This window comes from Callorhinus ursinus, unplaced genomic scaffold, assembly GCF_003265705.2.
Source record: "Callorhinus ursinus isolate GAN/ISIS: 27379988/994484 unplaced genomic scaffold, GSC_fseal_2.0 scaffold39, whole genome shotgun sequence".
Taxonomy (NCBI): domain Eukaryota; kingdom Metazoa; phylum Chordata; class Mammalia; order Carnivora; family Otariidae; genus Callorhinus; species Callorhinus ursinus.
In genome coordinates, this window is record NW_027397101.1 from 11,646,099 (window position 1) to 11,668,370 (window position 22,272).

Here is a 22,272-nt window from a genome sequence, read left to right on the forward strand (position 1 = left end):
AATCTTGACAGGTGATAAAATAAGCTTTCCTTTCAATAACTCATTGCCTCTATTCATTGCCATCAAATGGACCTCATTATAAAAAATTTTAATATATAAAATTGTCATCCATGTCCAAAGAACATTTTTCAGTAGTATAAGTCTTACCTTTCTGAACAATGCCTTCAAATTCACTTAGAGCCTATCAAAGACTATTTCAAATGACTATTATTATAATCTACCCAAGAACATAAACATTTAATAGAAAATACCACACAGTTTCTTCAACATTCATGTAAAAGTATGCAAGGGAACTATGCAAATTACCTTTATATTTACTGGATATTTTCAAGCAGGGATAATAAAGGGAAAAAAATCTCTAAAATTGAATGTATTAATTATAATCTTACCATAAGCTCACAGGTTAGGAATTCAGACAAAAAGTTCACCACCCTGAGACCTAGAAAAGTATAAGTAAAAATATTTTCTATAAGTACAGATGACAAATTTTAATTCAAGCATCACAAAATATTAAATACTGATTCAATATTATGAAAATTTTTCATTGTATGAGTAATTAGTATACACATAATTTGACAAACAATTTTGACTACAACATTCCTCTAAAATAGCATTATCATTACTCAGCTCACATCAAACTATTGTGATTTAAGATTAATTACCCTAAGTTGAGCTCTTTAATGCAGGGATGACAAACAAGTAGAGAACTTTTATTGTCTCCTTTGTTTCTTGTGGAACTCTGGGTGACAGGCACATTTGCAAGCGAAATTTATTTTGCATATGTTACAGAACCTTCTCAGTTACATTCAATCAACAGTTTCAAATATATGCACACCCATACACATACACACATGCTACATGTGGATGCACACATATTCATATGCAAATGTGGTTGTCATACTACAATCCTATATTTATCTTTGTTTTATCTGTTTAAATCAGTGGAGAATATATAACTTTCCATGAATATAAATATTCTCTATCATAATATAAAGGCTGCATAGTACTCCATAGTTTGTTATACACCTTAAATTGTTTAAGATATTTGATTTAACAATAACATTATATCATATTGGTTAATATTATCATCTTTAAATTGAGCCATTTAGTTACCATCTTATGTGATCCTACTATTTAATAGTTAATGTGCTTTGCAAGAGTTTTAATATTTTGATGCAGTGGTAACCTACCAGTTACACATATTTATTAAGCCCTTGAATTTGTTTACTTCTAGGTAGATTCTGCTGTATCTGAACAAAAGAATAAACTGAAAATTTAATCTTTTCCATCAATGAAGAAATTAGTGGTTTTTATAAACCTTTTAGAAAACCATGAATGACTGGTATATAAGCAGGTACTCTGTTGTGTGATGTCTTACAATCTAAGTTAATAGAAGAGAGAAACCATAATAGATTGAATCTATTATGTAATGCTTTAATGAGTGGTGTTGTTTTTAGCATTTTTAAGTTTTAGTTTTAAGGATATGTTTTTCTCAAAGGTCTGTAATTAAATTATTCCAACTATTTTCTACTGTGATTGAAGGAAAGATAATATAACATAGTTTATCTGCCAAAGAAATGATATTTAACTCTAGGTGGAATTACTGTATGTGAAAATGACTCTGACACTAAAAGAACCACTTGAGGAGTGAAATAAAATGTTTCTAAAATCCTTCTGATGAAATGTTAGCAGAAAACAAAATATCACTATCTCTAAGGTGTGAATGTTCACATTAAAATTTATTATTCTTACTCTGCCATTTGAAATGGATGTGTGGAGTAAAATTTTCAGTAATGAGTGCTCATACCTTCTTGGTCAAAGTCACCGAGCTACTGGTGGCAAGGATTTGACTGCTTTCTGAGTCTTTGATTCTCAGTCTATTGTATTTCACTCCAGTTATTGGCCATTATTCCAAGTCTCCTTATTTCTGAGTTGGTAGACACTATTTCTTAGCCTTCCACAAATGTGTCTCTTGTGCATTCCTTTTAAAATTTCCAGTGCACATGGATTAACCTTGTGAACCTGCTATTCATTCTCTACTGTGTTCTGCTTTTATTTTCCCTGCAGGAACAAGGAGTGAGAAGATGACTTCAAAAGATCTACTTCCTACTGATATTTGCTAAAAAGGAAGCCTTTCCCAAGAATCTAGTGTGATCTGAATACTTATACTTCAACAAGTCAATCAGGAAATTACATAATGTCCTGCCCCCTCCTCTTTTTTTTTATCAAGAGATGCATCAACTTAAATTTGAGGTAAATGTTAAAAGGGCTAGTGTTAGAATCTACATTTAGCTGAAGCAAAGCATCACCATTGTAAAATGAACTCCTTGGAAACAAAATTTTTAATTGTTATTATTTTATTATTAAAGAATTAAAGTCAAACTTTAAGGTTTGACATTATAATACAGGAACAGTAATTTCTTGCAGCACTATCAGATGCTAGATTATTCTTGCAGGCACTATGTTGTATGTTGGTAATATTAAATTGACAGTTTTAACTGAATAATAAAATTTCAATATAAAAAGCATGTAAGGAAGTTTATGTCCTCCAGTTATATCTAGAATGCTTATCTATATCTGAATGTGAATATTCAGATAATAACAGTAAATCCAAAGGACATCCTTGTTTGTATTATGGGCATTGTTATACTGAGTAGATACATTAGACACTCAGACTGTACGTCATTACCCATGAGTAAATTCAAGGATTCCAGAAATGATACTCAACACATTTGGCTAGTTGGTCTTCATAACGAAAGCCAAGTCAGGGAGATGATTTTAGGCATATAAGAAAGCCAAAGCAGAAATATGGCTAACCCCAATTTTAATTTATTTTTAAAAAATAATGTACATGGCCTGACTCAGGCAAGAATACTGACTATTGGGACACAATTAAAGGGGAGAAAATAAATTTTAACATGATATAGATAACTATTTTTAGGGGAGAGATTTGTAATGAAGAATCAGTAATTAAATTGTCAGTGACAATGGTACTATGTTAGAGTCATATCATTGATGCATTTCAGGAAATTTTATTTCATAGATAAGATTCTAGCAAATAGATTTGATCAGATATACTCCTTTCATTTGTACTACTTGTCCATGTGGGGATAGCCATTCAGAAAGAATTTATGCTGAGCGAAGTAAGCAGACCTCAGCAAAATTGCAATTTTGGTAATTCTGAAATTCTAATATCCTAAACCTATCATATGTCTACATAGCTGTCAAAGTACTGCATAAGTCTTGAGAAGTTGTACTTGAATTAGTATTTCTATAAATTAATTAATGCTATTAATGAATGCATCTATCAGATATGTGACTCAGCGTTTGAAGAAATTCATGGAATCAGCATTCCAGATGGTGATTTTCTCTGATGCTAAAAAGAATTAGATTGTGTTTCCTCTTCCCGGCTCACTTTTGCAGGGGAGTTCAATATTTTGGAGAGAGTGAGAGGAAGTAGAACTTTAAAATGATTTGGAAACCTAAAGGTTGTGAAATCATTTTAAGTAATTATAAAAAATAGTAAATAATAGTAAATAAATTTAAAGATAGTTTGATAGGTTTAGGAAAATCATAGTTAATCAGCAATGGATAAAGAGTACAGTGTTAAGATTTCTACACTCTATGTCATGTATCCTACATTGAGATCACAAAAGTCTCTTTTAATACAGTTATTTAAGAGGCGCTTGGGTGGCTCAGTCGTTAAGCGTCTGCCTTGGGTTCAGGTCATGATCCCGGAGTTCTGGGATCGAGCCCTGTACTGGGCTCCCTGCTCCGCGGGAAGCCTGCTTCCCCCTCTCCCACTTCCCCTGCTTGTGTTCCCTCTCTCGCTGTGTCTCTCTCTTCAAATAAATAAATAAAATCTTTTAAAAAGATATGATTATTTAAAATATGATTATTTTCCACATTTTCAGAAAAGATGTTGGAAGTTAACAGTTGCCTGAATAAACTCCAAAATATCTTACTGCTAGTACATTGCAGAGTCAAAATTTAACCCAAGCTTAATTACATTCAGAATCCTAATTAATTCATATACCAGGGTAGGATAACATTAATAGATGGCATTTATTGAATATATTCCATATGTTGGGTATTTTTTATGTATTAACTCATTTAATTCTTACAACTGTATCTCTGTATGTAAAGTGAGCTGCATTTTTATGCTTTCTTTTATTTATTTTTTAAACACAGAGATTCTGGCTTCAGAGGCTGTGGTATGAAGCATTGCATGATAATCTCTACATGTTCTTTAATCATTGTGAGTGTTTTTGCAAGTGGTATTTCAATGCACATATTTACATTTTTTTTCAGGATTGGGCATCATGTACATGTAATTACACATTCATTATGTGTTTAACTATCATCTTGGTTGGTTGGTCCTAGGTAATAATAATGATAGTTAGCATTTATTGAACATATACTGTGTCAGAAAGTATGGTAACTGCTGTAAATTCATCTCATTTAATTCCTATAGTAGTCCTAACAGGTATAATGGTCACCCTCATCACATAGATAAGAAAATTGACTAGAAAAGTTAACAAATGTCCCCAAGAGCACAGAGTAAGTAAGAAGCACGGCTGAGTTTCAAACACAAACTCTCTCACCCTATTAGTTTGATGCAGCATAAAGATTCTGATTCTTCCAAAGGGAGGAAGTGTGAAAGAAGTTTGAAGCTCCAATTTTAGTTCTTTTAGAAAAAAAAAAAAAAACAAAACCAAAAAACCCCTTAAAACCTCAGCTTCTTAAAGCAGAGCTCTGACTACCCCTAATTTAAAAAACAAAACAAAACAAAAGAAATCTGTAAGAATAGCAAATTAAAATCCTTCCAGTCTTACAATGCCAATATATTATGATTAATTTTCTGTAGTGACAGCCCCTCAGTGTCTAGCTTATTAAATGTTACACTGAAACTATTATTTATCAGACATGCCCATTTCTAGAATTTTCTGCCAATAAATTAGAGAATACATAAGGTTTTACAAAATATGTAAGTTCTATCTAATATATGCACAATTTGGTATAGGTTATCAGAAACACTTACTTGGAAAACCAGATAGCCTTCTATTCATTTAGGAAAATGCAAATAACATAAAAAAACAACTTTGAACTCTCACTTTCAAGACTGCCAAGCTTATTATCTCAGAAATGTACCTTGTTATAATTATAGGAAAAATGTTTGGGAAAAAAATAGACTGTTTCAGTGAAACCTGGCATATTTTAAATGCTCAATAAATAACTAATGAAAACCTAAATGCTCCAATAAATAAATGATTGCTGGATAGGCTCTACATGCATTAACATGTTTGTAGAGATTAGGGGAATTAAAAATAACAATAACAACAACAACAACCACAACAAAACAATCTCTGCCTTCCGTAATCTATAGTCTACTGAGGAAAGAGGTTGTTCGTGAATTAACTAACACCAAGACCAAATATTAACCATCCAGGGCTTTTGTGAGGATTTTATTATATGACAGGAAGTCATTTGAAAAGTACTAAATAACAAAATTCATGATTAGAAAACCAAAAATTGTCAATAAAGGTGGATCATATGGTTATAGGCTGAAATTTGTGTTTTAGCCTGTTGGTAGTGGTGCCTTTAATATCTTTGTAACTAAGTGAATAGCAGTTTTGAAATTGTGCTTACAAAAACCCAAAATGTTAAAAACCACTAAATAAGTTTTATCCTCATGAAAAAAGTATAAAAGCAATGATTACAAATATTTCTGGTGTCAAATAGTTAAAAGCAATATTAAACAATCCGTTTTGGTGGTGGGGATTTAAATCTTTTAATCTAAAATGTGTAGATCCTTATGTGTGATATTCTGACTCAAACATCACTATTCTGAAAAATGCCTCTCTAAATTATTCAAAACACTGAAATTTTATGGAAAATGTTTCCCTCTGGGACAGCTGGCTCAGTCAGAGGAGCATGCAACTCTTGATCTCAGGGTTGTGAGCTGGAGCCCTATGTGGGGTGTAGAGATTAGTTAAATAAATAAAACTCTAAAAAAAATGTTTCCTGTTGAGTGGATATGATTGGCAACAATAACCTCAAATTATAAATAGTTACATAATAAAGAGATCCTCCAAATTTTTTCATGAATGACAGCACCATAATTTTCCTAATTAACATTCAGCCACACTAATTGATAAAACTTCAAAAATAATAATGTCATCATAAAAGTTCTCATGCATTTACTATACTGTACACCTGAAACTAATAGAATAGTGTTGTTAAATATACTGGAATTTGAAATAAAATAAAATTTAAAAAAAGGAAAAAAATGTTACCATGCTATAGATATCTATACATTTGAGAAGAAATGTAAATTAAATGTAAATCCCAGCATAATACAATGATTGTTTAGTTACTGGAGATGATTATACTGGAAAATCTGTAAGAATGTGTGAAAGTTCACAGGATTGGTTTAACCTTTAAGTGAATTAATTGGTTACTATAGCAACATTAATTTTCATTTCACTTCAACAGTTGCAGGAGCTCAAATAAGCTTTGGAGCTTCATTCAGTTCTATATTCATTATATATATATATATATATATACATATATCTCCAGAAGGGGGTATGCTGGATCATATGGTCATTCCATTTTCAACTTTTTGAGAAACATTCATATTATTTTTTTATAATGGCTGTATCAATTTACATTCCCACCAATAGCACACAAGTATTCCCTTTCCTCTGAATTTTTTCAACAGATATTTTCTCTAATCTTTTTTAATATAGCCATTCTAACAGGTGTGAGGTGATACCTTAGTGTAGCTTGGTTTTCATTAGTGATGTTGAGCATCTTTTCATGTACCTGTTGGCCATTTATAGATCTTCTTTGGGAAAATGTCTATTCAGCTCCTCTGCCTATTTTTAAGTCAGATTTTTAAAGTATCATTATGAAGTTATATGAATTCTTTATATATATGGGATATTAACCTCATCAAATAAATTGTTTGCAAATACTTTGCCAATTGTGTAGGCTGCCTTTTTCATTTTCCCAATGGCTTCCTTTGCTATGCAGAAGCTTTTTAGTTTGATGTAGTCCCATTTTTTTATTTTTTGCCTTTGTTGCTTTTGCTTAGGGTGTCATTACCCAAAAACTAGTTGCCAAGACCAAGGTCAAAGAGCTTTTCAGTGAATAAAAGGGAAAGCCTCAGGTATGCTCTAAATGGAGGCTGTTAGCCTAAAAAGCTGGAGTGGGCTAACTACAAGGAGAATATCCTATGTAATTGGTTTAGGGAGCATATTTGGCTTTCTCCAGTTTGTTAAGAGTTGGAAATGTGAAGTGAAGGGTGGGGAGTAAAAATTAAGGAAATTGGCTGTTATTCTCCTGAAAATGTTCTGTATTTCCTGGACTTTCCTGACCATTCTGAGCCAATTGCTATAGAGGTTGTGGTTTGTCTTCCTAGAGTTACTAGTCAGAGTTCTATTGTTATATATGGTCTGGCTGTTGTCCATTTGTCTATTAGTCTCACATATGTAATTTTTCATATCCCCCCTCCAATCACAGGAGCATCCCTCAACTCAATCACTAGTTACATTTTATTTTTTGTTATTACTGTTATTTTTTAAAGATTTTAGTTATTTATTTGACAGAGAGACAGAACAAGCAGGGGAAGCGGCAGGCAGAGGGAGAAGCAGAGTCCCCACTGAACAGGAAGTCTAATGAGGGACCACATCCCAGGTCTCTGGGATCATGATGTGAGACGAAGGCAGAAGCTGAACCGACTGAGCCACCCAGGCACCGCACTAATTACATTTTATACTGTATTATGTAGCCTTGAGGGCAGATTGTCTAAGCCTCCCACCACCAAAGAAGAATATATTTGAGAATTACATAGGTTCAGTGAACATTTAATACAATAAAAAATCTAATATAATTGGCATAGTGGGAATTATGTGGTTATGAGTGTATAGTAAAGTTATAATTTTATGGATTGAGTTTTGCGTACCAAAGCATTTGTTATTCTAATGTTGAAAATATTTTATTAAACATTCTTATTTCTTCTACCTGTCAATTGTCCATATGAAACCTATACAAACTATGTTAAAGATAATTAGTCTCAAGATACATTATTTCCCACAATTCTATGAGGTAAAACACCTTTCTTTCAACTATGTAATACCTGGTTTCTTTCTTCTTTTATTTTTTAAATAGAAAAACCCATGAACATTTGCATATTTATCTATCACTTCTACTAGATAGGTTGAACATTGATAAATGAAAGGGATTAGTGAGATACCATGTAAGTTTATAACCTTGTTTACATATGTAGGCTATTCTGATATATACCTATCAAAAATGGAAGGAAAATATTTTTCTTTAATATGGTTCTTTAATCTCTGATTTCACTAGCATAGCAGATTTATTCAATTTTACTAGCTTCCGAAGAAAGATTTCGCCATAGACTTGTTCTTCCTCATCAATTACAAATGTTTATTAAGTATCTATTTATTATATGTCTAAACACAATATCAGATGTTGGGAAACATAAAGCATTAGCCCTCTCTAATGATGTTTAGTTACAGAGGCCAGTCTATCATATCAATATTAAACAATAAAGGAGGAGGAAATGCATGTGTATATAGGACACAAAATATATGGTACAAATATAATTGTTGTACCTAGTAGGAAAAGAGGAAAAACAAGCCTTCCTTTAGAGGAATACAAACCTAGAAACAGATTCAGGCTGTTTCAAACCTAGGATTAACTTTTTTTTTTTTGGTTTTTATTTTTTTTAATTTTTATTGTTATGTTAATCACCATACATTACATCATTAGTTTTTGATGTAGTGTTCCATGATTCATTGTTTGTGCATAACACCCAGTGCTCCATGCAGACTGTGCCCTCCTTAATATCCATCACCAGGCTAACCCATCCCTCCACCCCCTCCCCTCTAGAACCCCCAGTCCATTTCTCAGAGTCCATCGTCTCTCATGGTTCGTCTCCCCCTCCGATTTACCCCCCTTCATTCTTCCCCTCCTGCTATCTTCTTCTTTTTTTTTTCTTAACATATATTGCATTATTTGGTTCAGAGGTACAGATCTGTGATTCAACAGTCTCGCACAATTCACAGCACTCACCATAGCACATACCCTCCCCAATATCTATCACCCAGCCACCCAATCCCTCCCACCCCCCACCACTGCAGCAACCCTCAGTTTGTTTTCTGAGATTAAGAATTCCTCATATCAGTGAGGTCATATGATACATGTCTTTCTCTGATTGACTTATTTCACTCAGCATAACACCCTCCAGTTCCATCCACGTCGTTGAAAATGTCAAACCTAGGTTTAATTTTAGTTGTATGGCATCTGGCAAGTTATTTAACTTACTGAGGCTGCAATAATAATGATTATAATTGATAATAATGATAACGATGATCACAAACACATAAGAATTACAGGTGTTCTAGAATTTTCATACACTAGTCAATTTAATTAATCCTCCTAACAACCCTAAATAGTAGGGCACTTCTATTATATCTATTTTATAGATAAATTAACTGAGGAACTGAGCAGCTAAATAACTTCCCCAAGGGCATAGATCTAGTTAGGAGAGGACTCTGCTAATGATACATTCTTGTATGCTATTAGAATTTATATGAGATAATTTAGTTCAAGTGCCCACTGCGGTGACTGATTCTTGGTACCTGCCCAACAACCTTCAGTTTGCTTCTTTCCAACTGAGCATGAGTTACTACAGTGCCTCTCAAACTCAGAGCACATCAGAACAGTCCGGTTATCCACAGATATCTGAGCCATACCCCCAGAGTTTCTAATTCATTAGGTGAGGAATGGAGTTCCCAATTTGCATTTCTAACAAGTTCTTAATGGCTGTTGATGTTGCTGATCCAGAAACCCCACTTTAAGAATCACTGAGTCAGTGCTTACTAAAGAGAATCCCACTTATGTAGTCCTGGCATCTCAAGGCTCAAAAGTTCATAAAGACTCTGTTTTGAGAATTTAAGATTTACACAAACAGGATAAAAATAAGATACATATAGACTGTTTAGTAAAACAGAAACATGCCCATTTAAGTTATTTAATTTTTTTAAATCAAATCTGGTTAAGATTTATAAAATAAAACCCAAATGCAAATAAAACTCAGTTGGCTAAATACATTATGCCAATCACATACTGTGGGGTATTTGCAATGTTTCTGTTTGTTAAAATACATTCAGATTTGGGGCACCTGGGTGGCTCAGTCAGTTAAGTGTCTGCCTGCAGCTCAGGTCATGATCCCAGGGTCCTGGGATCGAGCCCTGCATCAGACTCCCTGCTCTGCAGGAAGCCTGCTTCTCCCTCTCCCACTGCCCCTACTTGTGTTCCCTCTCTTGCTGTGTCTCCCTCTGTCAAATAAATAAAATCTTAAGTAAAATACATTCAAATTATACTCATATAGCAAATACTGTTATATAAGGCATTTATATTATATTATATATAAATATATATTATATGTAATAATATATATTATTATATGTATTATATTATATATATTATTCAAGATGCACTGTATCATGATCATTTTCTATCTTCTTGTAGAATGCGAGGTTCATAAAGGCAAGGATCTTGGGGTACCTGGGTGGCTCAGTGGATTAAGCATCTGCCTTTGACTCAGGTCAAAGTCCTGCATTGGGCTCCCTGCTCAGCAAGGAGTCTACTTCTCCCTCTACCCCTCCCTCCTACTCATGCGCTCTCTCTCTCTCTCTCTCTCTCTCTCACGCTCTCTCTCTCTCAAATAAATAAAATCTTTAAAAAATAAATAAAAAGGGCAAGGATCTTTGTTCCCTCATTTAATGTATCCCAAATGCTTAGGACAGAATCTAACATGTAGAAGGTGCTCCTAAATATCTGCACATCACTCACTAATTCTTTTGGTTAAGAGGAATTACAGAGTCAAAAGATATGAATGGTTTCACAGCTCTGGATTAGTATTACCAAAATGACCTCCAGGAAGAATGTACCAGCTTCTACTCCCACCAGTGCTGTGTGCTTGTGCTATTTCCATTGCTCATAAACACTACTTCATATATTTGCCAATAGTAACGATTACTACTACATGTGTTTACCATATGTTGTTTTTTAAATTTTAACATCTCTAAAATCAAGATGCATACCCAATGGAATAATTTAGCTTTTTTTCCCTTTGTAGAGCTCTATAAAAATAATGATTTGTCTTACAGCTCATGGCATTTTAGATTCAAAAAAGAAAACTCTAGTGACACATAAATCTTAGTACTGTATTTGTGAATACTAGTCATAATTACTTCAAAAGCTATCTAATGTTGTTAAACATTTTGAAATATCACTGGAACACTATGAGCTGAATGATGTCTTAGAGCTCTGATTAACTACCTAAGAAATATCCTATTTTCCATGGGCTTAACTGATGAATCAGAAACCGATGACCTGTCTTAATTGCTACAGATCAGTATTATTTGTCCTATATTTAAAAGAGATAAGAGAAAAGGAGAACATGTCACTGGGTTTAAATTAACAGAAAACATTTGTAAAAGAAAACATAGTAGGATATAAAAGAAAAAAGTGAATATATCTGTAATCAAAAACCTCTAGTTTTTCTATGGAAGAAATATATAATATCTTTTAAAAGATTTTACTGAGTTTATCTGTCATATGCTGCTACAGTGTGCTGTTTTTACTCTCAAATATTAAAAATTAATCACATATCAGGGGCGCCTGGGTGGCTCAGTTGGTTAAGCGACTGCCCTTGGCTCAGGTCATGATCCTGGAGTCCCGGGATCGAGTCCCACATCGGGCTCCCTGCTCGGCGGGGAGTCTGCTTCTCCCTCTGACCCTCTTCCCTCTCGTGCTCTCTATCTCTTATTCTCTCTCTCAAATAAATAAATAAAATCTTTAGAAAAAAATTAATCACATATCAGATAAAACCATTGTTGTATTTTTCTCACTGTTATATAATTTTCAACATTTTAAATCTTTAGGAGTAAATATTACTCCAATGACCTAGAACTAAGAAAGATGAAATGGCATGGATTTCTTCAAATGACCAAAACATACAATGGTCAACTTTGCTAGTAATATCTGAAAATTAAATTAATAAATTTTTGCCTCAAAATTGAACATATGTCTTTTGCAAATATTAAAATTATTTTAAGACCACTTCCTCTAAATGGAGATAAAAATATTTCATACTTGATTACAAGGATTAACTGATAAAATGTGTGCAAAGTGTGCAGAAAAATTCTGGCTCATAGTGAGTATTCACCAAATGTCAGCTATGATGATGATGTTAATAATTAAAATATTTAGAAATAGGGGCACTTGTGTGGCTCGGTGAGTTCAGCGTCCGTCTTGGGCTCAGGTCATGATCTCAGGGCCCTGGGATTAAGCCCTGCTCTGGGCTCCCTGCTTGTCCCTTTGCCCCTCCCTCCTTCTTGTGCACTCTGTCTCTCTCAAATAAATAAATCAAATCTTTATTTATATATTTATATTTATATATTAAATACATATTTGTAAATTTAAATATATACATTTATATATTAAAATATATTTATTTTATATATATAAAATAAACCTAAATAAATAAATTATATAAATAATAAATTACATTTATTTTTATTTTTATAATATAAATTATATAAATATAATAAATTATATATATATTTAAATATATATTTATATATTAAAATATATTTATTTTATATGTATATAAAATGAATCTATGCAGCCACTGTAACTAAGGTTTTCTCTTTTCATTTTTACTTCTATAATTAGCAGTCAGAAGATGCATAGTAGTAGTGGTATAATCACCCACCTTCATAGGCATGACTACAGAAAAATATTAGCTTCTTTTTCTCTACTGTAGAAAGGGTAAGGAATACAAATATGTACATGTACACATGCACGTATATCTGATATATCTGTAATGACTTCTGCAATGGTTTGAATACTGAACAATCTTTCTCCTTAAAGAAAGGGAAACATAGTTTTTTCCTTGTTGCTTGGATTTTAATAGTCTGTTTAAGACTCCTGTGAGAGAATATGATGAATGGGATTTGAAGCAAGAAGGAGTTCCTCTGCAGGAAGTGTTGAGAATGTGGGAGGGAGTCACTCAAGATTATGAGAAGGTGGAGAATAAATACCAAGAGATTGAGCATGGGGACATTCCCAGAGAACACCCCCAAGAGATGAGATAATTTTCCTAAGAAGTGAGAGGACCTTCTGTCCTGGAAGTAAAACTAGGGGAGAGCCAAGATTAAGGTCATTGAGGAAGTTTAGTCATTTTCCTCTGATCATTAGCCTTTGTTGAAGGCATGCATTATCAGCTAGACAACTCATCCCTTCCTCAACACAGCACAGCACCCCATCCACTGACTGTACAGGAGGAGTGACATCCTTAATGACTTCAGTACCCTTTTCATTACCTTTGGAAGACATCTACTTCCCAAAGGCCTAGGACATCTTACAGCCTGAGTAAAGGTGTTTCGAATCTTGGCTATCTATTGGCATGGTAGTGTAGGATAGCACTGTAGTATCTGTACATGAAGGATGGTTAGTAGCTAATGCTGCAGTTATTACAATTCTATAGTATCCCTGTTGCATTAAAACTGTCAGTTTAGTACAGATTACTTTAGAACACAAAGGAAGAACATAATAAAATAGAACAAAAAAAATAAAAGACAAGCATTCAAAGGTAAATGAATTTGATACATTTCCTTAGATAACTGTGTTAAAGTGTTTTGTTAGTTCTCAAGATGGGCTATATAATGGAATTAAGGCAAAACATTATTCCTATTATCATCCAGTGCAAAGAATTTTTCTCTTTGGAGTGTTCATTATCCTGTGAACGCACACATTCTTTGGAAAAGTTTGTGTTTAACTAGGAAAAAAATATATAAATTAAGAATAACCATAGTACATGTATTTATTCGAGGGCAAAGGAAGACGTATGTGTACACTGTTGTTCATTACACTTAAGTTAAATAGGTATTAATTTATATAGTGTTTATTCTAATGTTTGAGTCATAATGATGAGTTAAAATTAGGAAATATTAAAGGTTTCTTTAGTGAATATATTTTGATCAGAGAAGCCATAAACAGCATGCCAACAGAATAATTCTTATCTAAGTGTTCTACATGTTATACAAGTATTATATGTAAACACCTTTATATATTCAACATATTTCCTTAATGGTTCTTAGAAGGATGATGTCATACTATATTTTTTCCATTGTTCACTTTATAAAGAACAACATTTTTTTTTATTTAGAGAGGTCATCTGTTATTGTTAATACACAGAAATATTTTTAAAACATCACTTCATATATCATTTGTGATGGTAGCCTCATTTTTCTAAGACTAGCAAAATGTAGCAAAATGTAGAAGAAATGATTGATTGCAAGTTTTCTTTCATATGCTACAGCGACAAACAAAAAGCTGAAATAATGTAGTGTAGGATGTGGTTAAAGATTAAAGACTTTACTGTATGCATCAGTTCATATTCTTTAAGCCAGTATCTAAATAGCTTAATAGGATTATGTATGTGAATTGGACAATACATTGAACTATTATTAGCTTAAATTCATTCTAAATGGTTGGGTACAAAGAAATATAAAAGACATCCTGGCCTTAATTTAAAATGTCTTTCAAAACTACAAGTTATATTATATATATATTTTTTCACAAATCACACGTAGTCAGTATATAAACTTTATCATTAATAAAATTGGGATCCATTGTTTTGACAAGACTATTCCACTATAAAGAAACTGGAGGAGTCAGAGAAAGAATGCTTTGGGACTGAGAAAGAAGTAATTAGCAGGAATGAAGATGTATTGACTTGTGTCAAAGAAGCTGTAGATCAGAAGCTCCAGTGTCTGAGAAACTAAGGGAAATAATGAGAGAGAGGGAATCGGCCCTTAAACATTGGCAGAGCTCTAACATGGGGAAGGGAAGAGGATCAAAATCATAGTTAAAAGCAAAAAGTGGACAAAGACAAACAAACGTAACCACCCCCGTTGCAGGCTATCAGCCCATTCAAGTAGGAAAGGGAAAAAGCCATAACTTTAAATAAAGTTAAAAATGCTTATCACTATAGCTGGCAATGAAATATTAATTGTACTGATTTCACAACATTTTATACTTGAAAATGATTAAAAAGCATGGAAGCTGTCTTAAATTCCATTTAAGAATGAAGAAGCAGTCCCATAGATTAATCATAAAGGGAAGGAAAAAACCTACTAAAATTGCTTTGGGTTAATATCCCTTGAGTATTACTTGTTCAATGTGATGATTACAGAAATATGCATCCTTAGAGAACTATTCAAAAACAATAATACTGTAAAGGTGCAAAAACTAAAGTGGGAAAGAATTTTATAAAACTAGAGGAAGTCAACCGTGCCAAGAAATAGGAATAGTAAAAAGATCAATGATTTGTGAATAATAAAAAAATAGAAAGATTTGTCATGGATGATGGTGGAAAAAGTAGTTTCAATTCAATAGTACAAATGGACAGGAAGAGGCAAATGGGCAAGAAACAGATGGAAAGATACAGGGATATTTGAAAAACAAAATTATCAGTAAAATAGGGAAATGGCAGGGCGCCTGGGTGGCTCAGTTGGTTAAGCGACTGCCTTCGGCTCAGGTCATGATCCTGGAGTCCCGGGATTGAGTCCCGCGTCGGGGTCCCTGCTCAGCAGGGAGTCTGCTTCTCCCTCTGACCCTCCCCTCTCTCATGTGCTCTCTCTCTCTCTCTCATTCTTGCTCCCTCAAATAAATAAATAAAATCTTTAAAAAAATAGGGAAATAGCAGAACGTTAAATTAGCAGTGTTGATAAAAGAACACAATCCTGTTCTAATTTTCCTTGATACCATAACTAGTATTTTTTGTTAGCATCTTATGTTTTTTTTTTCTTTTTTTAAAGATTCATTTATTTATTTGAGAGACAGAAAGAGTGCAAACATGAGCCGGGGATGGGGCAGAGGGAGAGAGAATCTCCAGCAGACTCCCCACTGAGCACAGAGCACAACACAGCAGGGAGTCTGCTTCTCTCTCTCCCTCTCTTCTTCCCCTTCACCTTCTGCTCATGCTTGTGACCTCTCTCTCAAATAAATAAATAAAATCTTTAAAAAAAAATAAGGTGGAACTTAATATACACTGCCTTGAGTGTTTTGTCCAATTGCTGATTCAGCACCTGAATAGTTCATGGTATGATAAGCAATAGAGAAAAGGAGAAAGATAAAATGGTATTCTGCCACATATGCAGGACTTCAGTGGCCACTTAGCTTAGGACAACAGCTGACTGTTAGGGCTTATCCTCCCACTGTGAGCACTACACTCTCAATACCAAGAGCCTCACAACTAGGGCCCTTGCTTCCACCATAGCATAGACATGCACATCTACGAGAGGAACGATTACCAAATAAGAAATGACTCTCTCTCCTCCTGGTGGTTGGAGCCCCACCTTAGCACTGGATTAAAGTCCTCCTTCATCTTCTTGGACTGGATCCTTTGTACAGGACACACACTGTACTACCATATTTATAGGAAAAATCAAAGGGAAATGGGTGAGCGGAGTACGAGAGGGAGGAGAGAAAGGAAAGGAGGTGGAAGCTTGTCTTTTACTATTTTTTTTGTATTCTGAATTCATTATAATTAGAAACTATTGCTTCCTTTCAAAATCCTAACTCCAAATGCGGTTTCTTGCCCTTCTGAACCTTGACTACTACATTTTATTTTAAAAAAGTCATTTTTTATGAAATTATTAAAAAGTAATAAAATTTTCATGGTAGAAAAGTAAGGAAAGTTATAAAGAACTTTTTAAAGGCAACTAATATAGATCTTTTGATTAACTCTTTTCCAGACTTTTTAAAACGTCTATTTAAAAAAAAGTCTTAATTTTTTTTGTTACAAGTTATGTACAAATTCTTATCCTATTTAAAATTCATTCAGAGTATATTTCCCCTCCTTCCTACCTCTTTCCTTCCTTCTTTCTTTTTTACATTATTGGTAGACATATTTTTTAATGTTTCCCCCATCACCTATTCTGCATTTCAATGACTCAGTTCCTCCTCTCATAGTGGCTTATTAGAAAGAAATGTGTATAGAGGTGGACATAGGTTTGAATCTTGGCTTCATCACTTCTCAGCTGTGTCATTTTGACAAATGATCTAAGCTTCAGTATTTTTTTTTTAATCTAACATGCCTCCTTGCCTGACATTAGCTTCTTAGTTCCCAAACCCCCCAAAGTGGAGCCTTTTGAACTGACAAATGAGAATAAGATTATACTACTACCAGGATGATAACAGTGTTAGATATGCATGATAAGTATTCTCATCTCCAAAGAACATTGTATTTAACCACATGAGAGTTAGGTTTTAAAAATACCATTTAGCACCTCTACACCTCCATACAATTAATATTAATATATCTAGATATAATACATGAATAATCACATTATTATTAATGCATTAATAGTTAATACATAATTATATACAATATATTGATTATTACATCAATTTATTATATATATTAATGTATTGTATTAATATAAGTAGCACTACACTTCTAGAATCCTATAGCAGGTGACATTCTCTGAGTGCTTATATGCCAGGCAAAATACTGAACAGTGCACCCTTATATTATCTTTCTGAGTTCCATAACAATATCATAAGTTAAGAGCTCCCATGATGCCCATTACGGTGATGAGCAGACTGAGCTTTAGAGAAAACACATATTTTATACAAGGCCACTCACTCTTTTAGTAAATGTCTGAGTTGAGACTTTAATTGATATTAATTCAAACCTAAAGTCCCTGGCATTAACCATGATGCTTCATGCCCTCCTGGGCTTGTCCAAGGCCCACCAGAACAACCCCGAGCTTTCCTCGGCCCAGTTTCAATACAGTATCAAGTCTCCCCTTCTAGAACTTTTTTACTGTAGACTGGTTCTCTTCGCTCTCTCCTCCAGTTATCTTAATGTCTTCTTATATTCTTATCTTTATTTCTCTGCACTTCTTTCTGAGTAATTTCATCAAATTTATTGTCTAATTTACTATTTTTCTCTTTGCTTTAACCCATATTTCTAAAATTCCATCTGTTATAATCTGCATTTCTAGACCTTCTGTAAACTTAAAAACATCAGCATGTTTCTCTACATAGCAATAACAAGTTAGAAAACACAGTAGAATATATGCTACATTCACAATGAAGAAAATGCTATAAATATATAACAGTTATTTGAATGCAGAATATTTACAGACTTTATGTAGCAAATTGTGAAACTATGAAAGGATAAAGAAGACCTGAATCAATGGAGATATATATCCTATTAATGAAAATAATTATTTAACATTGTTATTATCTCAATTGCTGTGTTCTTATGTGTATGGGTTACACAGACAGATCAAATAAAAAATGGTATCACAGTTGTATGAGAAAACACAGGAACAAGGGGACTTGCTGGCTAAGTGCTTGTGACAAATTGAGAATATAATAATGAAATTTAAATTGAAACTGAATAATAGTAGGAAGGAGTATAATTGACAAGTTTGGGTAAAAAAACTTACACCCCAGTATGTTCCTTATCTCGACAAACATAATAAACTCTCATTCTCTGTGGTTGCCACACATAGGTCTCATAGATCTCATTCATTCATTCATTCATTCATTCACTCATTGTTTGCCAGTTGGCCCTGGTTTTAAGGATTAGTCATATCATGGAAAATAAACGTTCTAGTCTACCACACTGGCATGTGAACAGAGTCATTTATTTCAGTGTGAGAAGTGTCTAACAGGATCTGTGTCATTGTAGAGGAAGGAGCTATGAACATAGTTTTGACATCTGCCTGCTTCCTCCTATCTGACAAACAAGAGGCCCTCCCCAACACAGAATATCAACTGTTTGATGAGCTCCCTTTAACTGTTCTTTCTTTCCCACTTATCCTCAAGCTGAATCTCACAAGACTGGGCTAGTATTCTACAACAATTACAGCAGAACTGTTTATCCTTCTGTTTTCATTCACTGGCTGATAACTCAGCTGTATAAAAAATTTCCTTTGTACTAAAATTTAATAAATAGTCCCTAAGTGTAAGAACGTTTTTTTCCTTCCTCAGAAAATCTGAATTATCTTCCCACATTTTATCAGTCTGTCTTCTCAATAGTAGCTATGATAAAGATACACTGGTTAGTGATGCTAAAGATATTTTTTCTACTTGTACATTTCATGATGCATTTGGTTATTAAGGTGACTATTTAAGTCCATGGTTTCATCTTACCATTGGTAATGAAAACAATATTCTATTTGAGGAATGGCCCAAAAATATGAGAGAAAGGGCACAATGCTGGAAAACAAAATAAAACAATGAAAACCAATCAACAAATCAAAGTAAAAGCATGGATATCATCCAGGGTAATACACTGGGGAAAAAGATCTAATTGTGTGTGTGTGTGTGTGTGTGTGTGTGTGTGTGTGCAATTCAGAATTTAATAATTTATTTGCTATAATAATTTTTTTTAAAGATTTTATTTTTTTTATTTGAGAGAGAGAGAATGAGAGATAGAGAGCATGAGAGGGAAGAGGGTCAGAGGGGAAGCAGACTCCCCGCTGAGCAGGGAGCCCGATGTGGGACTCGATCCCAAGACTCCAGGATCATGACCTGAGCCAAAGGCAGTCGCTTAACCAACTGAGCCACCCAGGCGCCCTGCTATAATAATTTTTGAGTTATGATTATTTTGATATAATTTTTATTGTCATTATGAGGTTGTAAAAAATCAATTTATCCTTAAAGAAACTTTCAATCCAAACCGACACTTAATACTAACATTTGATAATCCTCTAGGAAGTGGTGGCTTTGGCTTCCACACTCGATAGCTAAATCAGGGAACAATCTGTGGAGTCATATAAGTAATATATGGTTTTATAAGATTATATGTTTGCTATTTCATCCTAAAAACATTATAAAAGCATACATGATCTATTACTTTTGAAAGGACGAAGTTAGCGGTATACAGATCAACAATTCAATGAAAGGTTCTTAAATTCAAATTTCATGCCCTATTTCTTAATATAAGATATCCAGTCACCATAAATCCATTTATTGGTTCAGGAAATAGTGAGGGACTGGTTTGTGTCAGAAAGTGCTCTAGGTGCACTGTTGACTATAACAAAGCCCCTTGCCCTGTTGGAAGCTGCAATATAAGAAGTGGAACAATGAACATTCAATACATGAGTAAATTAAATAGTATGTTGGATGGTGAAAGTGCTAGGAAAAAAAAACAGTGGAAGTTTAAGGGGGGTTTGGAGTCCTTGTGGGTAAGCATGAAGAGTACAGGGAATAAATAATTATAGGATGTTGGTCCATTATAAATCTGTGGATTCTGTATTTCATACTACTATGTACATAAAAGTGATTTTAATTGATTAAGGATTGGAGGATTAGTGTGTATGCACATGTGGATCTTCTGAGAAGATGATCAACTATTTTCATCACATTCTTAAAGAGATCTTGTTTCCAAAAAAAAAGGCTGACATTTTCGATATTTTGTGTTTTCATAAAACTACATAACATTGTTCACTTCTTTCCTATTAACTTAGCTTTTATTAAAAATAATTGTGGGGGGGGCAGAGCAAGATGGCGGGGGAGTAGGAGACCTGGATTTCGTCTGGTCTCAGGAATTCAGCTGAATAGGGATCAAACCATTCTGAACACTTAGGAACTCAACAGGAGATCGAAGATAAGAATAGTAACAACACTCTGAACAGAAAAGCGGCCACTTTCTGGAAGGTAGGACGTACAGAGAAGTGAACCCGAGGAGATATTCGGGAGGATAGACGGCAGGGGAGGGGGCCTCCGTCGGCCACTTCTGGCAAGTGATAGAGCCGCAGAGCACAATATCGGAACTTTTAGAAGCTGGCTCTGCTGAGGGAAATCGCTCCAGTGGCTAAGCTGGGGGTGGAACCCTCGTGGGACAGTGTGGTCTCAGGACCCTCGGGGTCACAGAAAGACCAGGGGTGCCTGAGTGTGGCAGTTCCCAGTTATCAGAGCGGGGAAGCTGGCTGCAGAGACAGAGCCGAGGCGCTGGCTCTCAGCTCAGGGTTGCCATAAACTGTGATCCGTGGCCCAGTTGGGCTACTGCTCCTCCAGCAGGGACCCAACAAGCGGCAGAGCTGGGGAGATTCCCCTTCCTCCCCCAAAAGGAGTGGCGTGTAAGCGCACTGCAGGGATCTGCTGGGTTTGGAGACTCCACACGGGGTTGGGTGCCAGACATAGAAACGCTCGATCACAGGCCAGGTGAGCACGGAGTGCGGCCGGAGACCGGGGAGACGGGAATGACTGCTTTTTTCTGGGGGCACACTGAGGAGTGGGGCCCCGAGTTCTCAGCTCCTCTGGGCAGAGATTGGGAGGCCACCATTTTCACCCTGGTCCCCCAAAGCTGTACCGAGAGCTTCCAGGGAACAAAAGCTCCTGAGAGCAAACCCGAGCAGCTTGCTTAGCCCGGACCAACAAGGGCTGGGCAATTCCGCCTCCGGCAAAGACGTGTGGGAACCACAGCAACAGGCCCCTCCCCAGAAGATCAGCACGAACAGCCAGCAAGCCAAGATCAAGTTGACTGATCAAGGAGAACGGGAGAACTCCAGCGCTAGGGGAATACTGCACATAGAATTCATGGCTTTTTTACCACAATTCATTAGTTTTTCAAAGTTAATTTTTTTAACTGTTTTTTTTTGAATTTTTCTTTTCCCCTTTTTCAAACAACACCTTATCAATCCCTTTTAAAAAAAAACTTTTTATTTTTCATTTTTAGAGTCATAATTTTAACACTTCATAGTAGTTACCCTTATTTTTGGCATATATATATAAGTTGTTCTCTCTTTAAAATTTTGAGATACAATTTCTTCTAACAGATTAAAATATACCCTCAATCACTAGTGTATGGCTTTGTTCTATTCTCCTGCCTGATCACATTCTCTCCCTTTTTTTTTCTTTTTTTTCTTTTTTCTTTTTCTTTTTCAATCTTCTTTCTTTTTAAAAAACAACTTCTTATCAATTCCTTTTATAAAATCTTTTATAATTTTCATCTTTACAGTCATCTTCCATCCCTTCATTGTATCAACCCTTATTTTGTACATATATGTCTTTCTTCCTTTAAAATTTTAGGAGGCACTTTCCTCTAACAGACCAAAATATGCCCAAAAGCTAGTGTGTGGCACTGATCTATGCACTAGGCTGATCATATTTGATCATATTCTGTTTTTTTGTTTTGTTTTGTTCTGT

At 34.5% G+C, this 22,272-nt stretch overlaps 1 long non-coding RNA gene across 2 annotated transcripts in view; it reads right to left on the bottom strand.

Moving 5' to 3' along the window:
- Window positions 1–389: 389 nt before the first annotated feature.
- LOC112836255 (uncharacterized) overlaps window positions 390–22,272 on the bottom strand; it is a 1,106,139-nt gene continuing 1,084,256 nt past the window's right edge. For both annotated transcript variants that reach the window (XR_012374749.1, XR_012374748.1), the window contains one exon: window positions 390–439. This is a non-coding gene — a long non-coding RNA (uncharacterized lncRNA). The remainder of the gene's footprint in view (window positions 440–22,272) is intronic.